The sequence below is a fragment of the Coturnix japonica genome, chromosome 7 (assembly GCF_001577835.2).
Source record: "Coturnix japonica isolate 7356 chromosome 7, Coturnix japonica 2.1, whole genome shotgun sequence".
NCBI classification, from domain to species: Eukaryota; Metazoa; Chordata; class Aves; order Galliformes; family Phasianidae; genus Coturnix; species Coturnix japonica.
In genome coordinates this window covers 12,510,823-12,518,215 of record NC_029522.1, presented here as the reverse complement: position 1 = coordinate 12,518,215, position 7,393 = coordinate 12,510,823, and the positions used below count along the sequence as shown (strand labels likewise).

The following is a 7,393-nucleotide window of genomic DNA, read 5'->3' as shown; positions in this document are numbered from 1 at the left end:
GAATATCAGGATCTCTAAGTGAAGCAACATGGTGCCTGTTTCAGGCTGTGTCCAGGGAGGCATGTCATTCTGTAGAGCTCATATCCGCAGCCACCTACTGATCCTGAAATGTCCAGAGGTCTCTATATTTTGTGTTGATCTCTCATAAACAAATTGTGTTGGGAAGCATTTGCTCCCTAGCATATACTAAATCAGTAATTGCTTTCCATAACTTCAATTGCAAAGCTCTCCGCAACGTATGTGTTTTATCTTTCTTTTTTCTTTTTTCTTTTTCTTTTTTCTTTTTTACCAGCTGACTTCCTTAGGAGCAGCAGGATGTTAGGATCCACACCAATTCCTAATTTGACCACCAGCCACAAGTTTGTTTTCAGGAAATTTTCTGCCAGTTATGTCATAGAGAGAAATCTGCTCTGACCTGATAATAATAATAATAAAAAAATATTAAAAATTATCCTGAACAGGAGCAAGTGAAGATGATGAGAAGCAGAGCCGGCTTGTCTCCAGTTCACCTTCCTGTTTTCCTCGTTAATACTCATTTTTGTGTAATGTCTGAATCCAAAGCAACTTGAAAACATCACAGTAGTGCACAAGTCCAGAGAGGCCGGGTCCAAATCCAGTCCTGCACCCAGGGAAGGACAGGTTTGTCCTTTCAAAACCTGAACTAAGTGCAGAAAGGCATGACTTGTTCTGTCTGTCATTAATGATCTCTTGTAAAGAAAACAGATGTTGAATACAGACTTTCTTGGAAGCATAGTATACCAGTAATTTAAAAGGCTGGAATTTGGTTATAACATGCTGACCTTTAGCAGTTCTCTCATGATTTCTTGTAACTTTCTTGTTAAAACCTTGCTTGGAAAAAAGCTCAAACTTTCCTCTCTAATTTTAAACAGAATACCATTAAATGAATGTAAAAAATAGTTTTCTGGACTTTTTCCTTTCTGTGCTAATTTTTTCTAAGTAACAACAGAAAAATCAGAAGCAAGAATTTTCTGTGATAATTGAAACCAGTATTAAGTTAGGGAAAGGCAGGAGTCCCATTTAAAAATATGCCATCGAAAGCAAAAATAGAGAGGAAAAATCAGATATAGCACAGGCCACGAAGTGAAATAACTACTTCATGTGAAGGAAGCTGGGGGAGGATCCCATGTCCTGCCTCGATCCCACACTGTCCATTCACAGGGCCCAGTCCTTGCCCCTAACTGTATTTTAATATTTCAGTTTTAGATTTCCTGGGATCTTTAATTAACACGACTCTAAGTCTCAAGGTCATCAACAAAAATGTATTTATCAAAATCCTCTTTTCAAGTCAGTGAAAAGCCTGGACTGATTCCAGTGCACTTTGAGGCCTGCCTGTGGCACTGGGTGTGCTGTGCTCATGGGAAGCACAGTTCTGCCACAGGTTATGCCATTTTTCACTGTGTTGTGTGGCCCTGACTGCTGCCCTACACTAGGAACTGCTGAGGTGTCCCAGTGACCAGCATGCAGTGGAGCTGGATGCACTGCTTTGTTTAGTGGGATGCCTTATTAGTAGAACTACAACTAGTGCTCCTGTGAATGAGCACCACTTGTTACAGGCTCAGAAGTGCCAGCTGAGGGCATAATAAGGGAAGGTATTCATTGCTTTGTATGTGTTGGGTAGGAGATGTAAATGTGTGCAGTTCCTCAAGCCTGGGTCAGTTTAATCATAGAAATATCTCCAGGTGATAGGGCTGAAAAAGTGATTTTTCAACTTCCTGTGCTTTCAGCAGTTACTTCCAGCCCTGACCTACAAAGCATAAAGGGAAAGAATCTGAGGAATGCACTCAGTGGCTGTGGAGCAAATGCTGCTCCTTTTTGTGGAAGTGGCCAAGCAGTGCAAACCTCTACTTCATTCTTCCCTGAGTGCAGGCTGAGGGCAGAGATGCAGCCTGGGCAGGTGCTCTGCCTGCTGGAGCGTGCCCCATCACAGTTTTCACTGTAAGAATATTTCCACTGAAAGGGGAAGTGATATATATATAATTTTTTCTCTGAACCTTGAAATGTGTTGAGACCTTGACTATGCTTTTGCCTTCATTTTGTGGTGTTGCTGAAATTCTTTCAGGCACGCAGGAGAAATGTCTACTGAGAGTTGTATAGAAATACTGAGCTGGAAGCTGAGAGCTGTTGCAAGTTCTCCTGCATGTATTGTTTGCAGTCTGGGAACTTCTGCTGTGCTGCAGGCACAGGGACTTACCACCATGTGATACTGTATCTTCTGAGAGCACAGCTTTCTTCTCACCTATTCTTTGAGTCTATTAGGCACCTTGCCATGGGTAAGGTTGGCCCCGGAACACTTGCTCTTGATTGGGGAAATGAGCAGAACACCCTGCTCTCTGCAGTATTTTATCTTTGCCATGATTTCAGATGTGTTATTGTATTCTATATCTCATACTACAGTAGATATTCAAGGTGATGTGCCATAGGATAAGAAGCATCTCCAGAAAGTTCAGAGTGACGCACAGATCCCTCCTTGCTCTTATTTTAAGCTTTAGTTTTTGGTGGGTGTTCTTCTCCTTCCTGTTTTTTTGAAGAAGGCAAAAGAAAGAAAATCTTACTACCATGTGATAGGAACAAATTACTTAACAAGATTTAAACAAGATTCACACTGCTTTAAATATCAAGGAATTCTGGTGGTTTCATAGAAAAAACTCATCTGAGTTAAAATTTAAGTTGTATCCAGGTCTTAGAGCAAGTTGCCCCTATTAGGCTACCTCTTAAAATGCCCTTAAATCTCTAACATTATGAGAATAAGAAAGTAATCTAGAGATTAATCTAGAAAGTAAATGCAGATATGATAGAGGAGTGCAAGTGCTAGATAGCTTGGTAAGTAGGCTATAGGAAATGCCTTGTGCATGGCTGTAATGAAGCATGATGGACTTCTTAAGGTGAGGAAATAACATGCTACAGTAAATAAAATGCAGGTGATGACAGCCTTTATCTGTGTACTTCATCTGTATTGCTAAAGGTTTAGAGGTGGCTAAACATTCTGAGTAGCTCATAGGCTTGATAAAAATATAGCTCAGATGTGAAGATATAGAAGGATATTCAAGACAGATTTGTTTGATACCTAGTAGTGAGATTACTTTTGCAATTTGTTGCTATAAAGCAAAGAATAGCATCAAACCTTACTTCATGAGGATTTGCCAGGGTCTTCTTGAGCTGATGTCCAGATCTCCACAGGTGGTGGAGTCACCAACCACGGGAGTGTTCAAGAAATGTTTGGATGCAGTGTTGAAGAATATGATTTAGCCGGGAAGTATTGGTAATGGTTGGACTAGATGATCTTCTAGGTCTTTTCCAACCTTGATAATTCCGTGATTCTGTGATATCAAAACAAGTGAGAGACTCTCAGACAGATAGAGGGAAGTCTAAATAAAGGAACAGGAACAATATAGAAATGCCAGTGGATGGCATGAAAAGATAGAAGAAGCAAAAAAAAAAAAAAAAATATAAATAAAAAAAATGAGAATGCCCAGTTATTTAATCAGGCACTGACTGGACACAAATTGTTGCTCAGACATTAAAGGAAGCAAAGGGGTAGTAACACCTAATCTGACAGGAGAATGCATGGAAAAAAAAGCCACTTTTATTAACAGATGAAGAAAAGATGAAGGGAAAACTTCTAGGTTTTCTTGCTTTATGTTTCTTCTTGCTCCTTCAGTATTGAGTCATATTCCTGAAGATTTGAAAGTAAATCAGTAAAAAATAAAAATTCAGTAATCCCAGTCTTGACCTTATTTTCTGTGCTACAATACAGAGGAAGCCCAAAGGACTTTTCAGGTTAGTTAGGCATTCCCTATCTTTCCATTTAGATTTTTCCACTTTCTTTGTCCAGCCTTAGTGTTGGCAACTAGCACAGCATTTGCTGTGTGATCTTTATCTCTGGTCTTGCCTTCTACGAATGGCCAGCCCCATATTTCCTGTCCTCATCCCATGCACTGAGGACAGGGGCCAAATGCAAACTAGATGCTGTAGATAAAACTTTGCCTACAGAACAGCTTTGGTGTTTCTATAGGAAACAGCATAGGAGATATCAGGAGGAGGAAATGCTAGATTGCCTTGATCCTATGATTCTTCGCATGTTGTCTGAAATAATTTCTTCAGGTCTAAACAGATCTTAAATGCTGCTCTGATTATTTTTTTTTTTTTTACTTACAGTTTGTGTAATTGTCATCTTTCTGGAGTGAATGCATAGCATAAGTAAATTGATGAAAGTCATACAATTTCTTCTAAAATGGTAATGCTTCACTGTTATTTTTAATGCATCTCTAACAGTGAAACAAATACATAGGTCATAAGAAGGTACTTTAAAGTTCCATTAACTTACTGCCTAGCTTCAAATTTTTATCTGTAATCATGTCTGGTTACACCAGAAAATCATGTTTGCAGCAAATGTTTTGAGTCAAAGTACATAAATGTTTTTATGAAGATTAGAAAATGTTCATTTTCTGTTAGGTTCTGTAAAACAATCTTGACAAGAAATCCGGTACTGCTAAGAAATACAGACCCAATTAGTTGATTTCTTTGTCAGCTCTTTTGTCCAGGTCTGCATTTGCAGCCTTTAACATTTCCAAATTCATTATCATGTCCTGGGGTTTTAACTCTGAGGCTTGGAATAACCTAGTGTGCTATCTATTATATCAGTAATATTTTTCCAAGGATGAAGTAAGACCAAGTTATTTGTTGTATTATATCTTTTAGAGAAAAAAAGAAATTATGTATTTGCCCAGATTTGACTTATTGAGCATTTTTAGGCTGTTATTTCTGGACTGAACAAATAGTTCTGTGCTGTGGATCCTCAGCTGAACATTGTTTTCCTGTAACAACCAATGATTTAAACAAGTAAAGCCTCACTGTGATGTTAACCAGAATATTATCTGTTTGGGTTACAGGGTTTTCTTGCATAATACACTTCTGTTACTTCCAGAGTTCGGCAGCTGTTAAACAAATATTGTCACAGAGCGTCTACAGATTTCAGTGTTTAATTTCCCTTGTTCTATTGTTTGTCATTCAACGAAATACAATTAAATGAAGTTGATCAATAGGAAAGAAAGTAATTTAATTAAGCTGTGTTCTGGAAAAAGCTATCTACTTGTCATCCCTGTAATCTGTGGCTCCCTCTCCAAAAGAGGCAACATAGGAAGTGATGGTTATTTTTAAGGTACAAATTGTTTTTTAGTTTGTTGGCATGCTAAAAATATCAGGAGGTTCATGGTTAGGCCATCTTGGTGGTGATGTGTGGGATGTGCAAGTTTCTGTGCCCAAAGCATGACTTGTTTTTTTTCTGATTTCTGCTTACTTGATATTTTCTAGTTAGCAGTGGCTTTTGTATGAATCATATCTGCTGTGTCTCAAAGTAATAAAGACTGTTTTGTGCAGTGAAATGAAACTGACACATGGAAACTGCAGTGGGCAAAGAAGCTGAGGTGAAGGAGCCCTTCTTGCTGCTAGAGATCAGTGATGATACTTTGTAGTTGGAGAAATGTGTTGACAAACTAGATAGGAATCCTTACCTGGAAGGGAAATGCACCTGTGAAAAGAGCTGTAAGCTGAAGGGTAGGTTTCTGGTGGTAGATGTTGGTATCTCAATGGCAAAGAAAAATCTATGGGGCAAAAAAAACCCAGTAATATTCTGTAAAATAAATAAAAATAATTTAAAATAATTAAAACAAAGTCACTGAAGATGAAGCACAGTGCCCTGGCCAGAACAAGCTCTGAACATATCCTCAAGCAATGCTCCTAACTCAGTGACTGCATGTAGATGCAAATAGATTTTATTGATTCTATAAATAAATAGGTATATTTTAATACAAACTCCAGTATGAACTCTGCCCTGAATTATTTTGAAAGCTTTTCCAAGTATTTCTTTTTGCATAACTTCACAGCAAGAAATGCTACTGAAGGGACAGGAAATGAATTAATCAATGGTTTTAGAAAGGGTATGAAAAGTACAGGCTATTAATTAGACTGCTTTCCAAATGAACAGTTTAATCTCCTGTCTGTGTAACTGAATTATCAGTAAATGAAAGGGCATAAATATTTTCCTCGTGTGTTTTAGCATCAGATGTAGACCAGTCTAAGTGCATTAACTGATTGGTTTTTTTCAGTTGCCAAGATACAGCAGTTTTCTTCAAGAATGCTGCATGCTATGCTTGCAGTTTTGGTGCCCTCATGTTTTCTTGGAGGGCACAGCTGATGCTCTGGACACTGTTAGCCCTGAGAAGCTGCATGAGATCAGAGCCATTAATGGATGGGGAACACCAGCAGACAGCTGCTGATGTTCAAACCTATTGAACATTAAAAGAGAAAAGCTTTTTTGTTCTGCCAATGAATTTGTACCTTCAGGAAAGGGAGTTATGTTTTCATAATGAAAAGATGACCTGATATATTTTAAGTGAAGACTTTTTCAAAGAAGAACAGTTTAACAGGATAATAATAAAACAATTCTAACAAGCTGCCAGATACTACAAATTATTAACTATTCATGGTGTATGCAAGTACTGTGACTGCACTGAAAGTTTGCTTGCTGATGCCAGTGGTCATGCTGTATTGTTCCTGTCCTATTATTGACATCAGACTGTGGGCCATGTCTTATGAGTTGATAATTATGATTAGCTGCAAGTTAGGAATGGATGAGACATTTGATAACTTTTTCTTTATTTACTTTCTTTACACCTGTAGGTATTTCAGCTGAGGCTTTGTTTCTTAAATCAGTTCTCACTTTTGTCTGTGATTCATGCCTCCTTTTTTCCCATATGGTTGCTTCCATCCCACTCTCTCCCAGTAGGCTTGGTGTCTGCTGATGCTAAAAGTTAAGAACTGCCCCTGTATAAAAGCAGCTTAGTCCTTGTCACCCTGGTGGTGCCTGGTACCCCAAATGAACTACTGTAGAATTGGAATAATAAAAGCATAGTTGTGTATAGTTGTAAAAAGATAGCTAAAGGGTATCTAAGGAAAAGACTCACCAACTCTGAGGCCTTCAGTTGAGATGGATGCTCACCGATGTCAAGGCTCACCACAAGAACTTCACAAACAAACTGCCTCCAGAAAGAGATGCTACCTTAGTGATGGTCAGCCCTTAAATGGGATCAGGGAGAGGTGGAGAATTACCTTCACCTGTGCTTCTGCAGCTGACTCATCGCTTGCCTCAGATGGTTAATCAGAGGTCCAGGCTGTGATCAACATTTTCTCTTACTGCTACCAACTTGCATGGGTGTGGTGGCTTGGTGCTGTTTGCAGCTAAAACCAACTGGTGGTCATAACTGTCCCTGGACAGGAAGATTTCAGTGCCCAGGCTATCCTTCTGAGTGTATATCTTTACCCTCCTGTGCAATGTGTAGCTATAGGGAACAACTGAATTATGCATGGGGCCAGC

General features: G+C 38.9%; 1 long non-coding RNA gene across 1 annotated transcript; it reads right to left on the bottom strand.

The window, feature by feature from the left end:
• Window positions 1-3,297: 3,297 nt before the first annotated feature.
• On the bottom strand, window positions 3,298-7,062 carry LOC107316586. Its single transcript, XR_001556459.2, has 3 exons — window positions 6,984-7,062; window positions 5,532-5,621; window positions 3,298-3,338 (listed from the first exon to the last, which is right to left on the bottom strand). It is a non-coding gene; the product is annotated as an uncharacterized LOC107316586 (long non-coding RNA).
• Window positions 7,063-7,393: the final 331 nt, after the last annotated feature.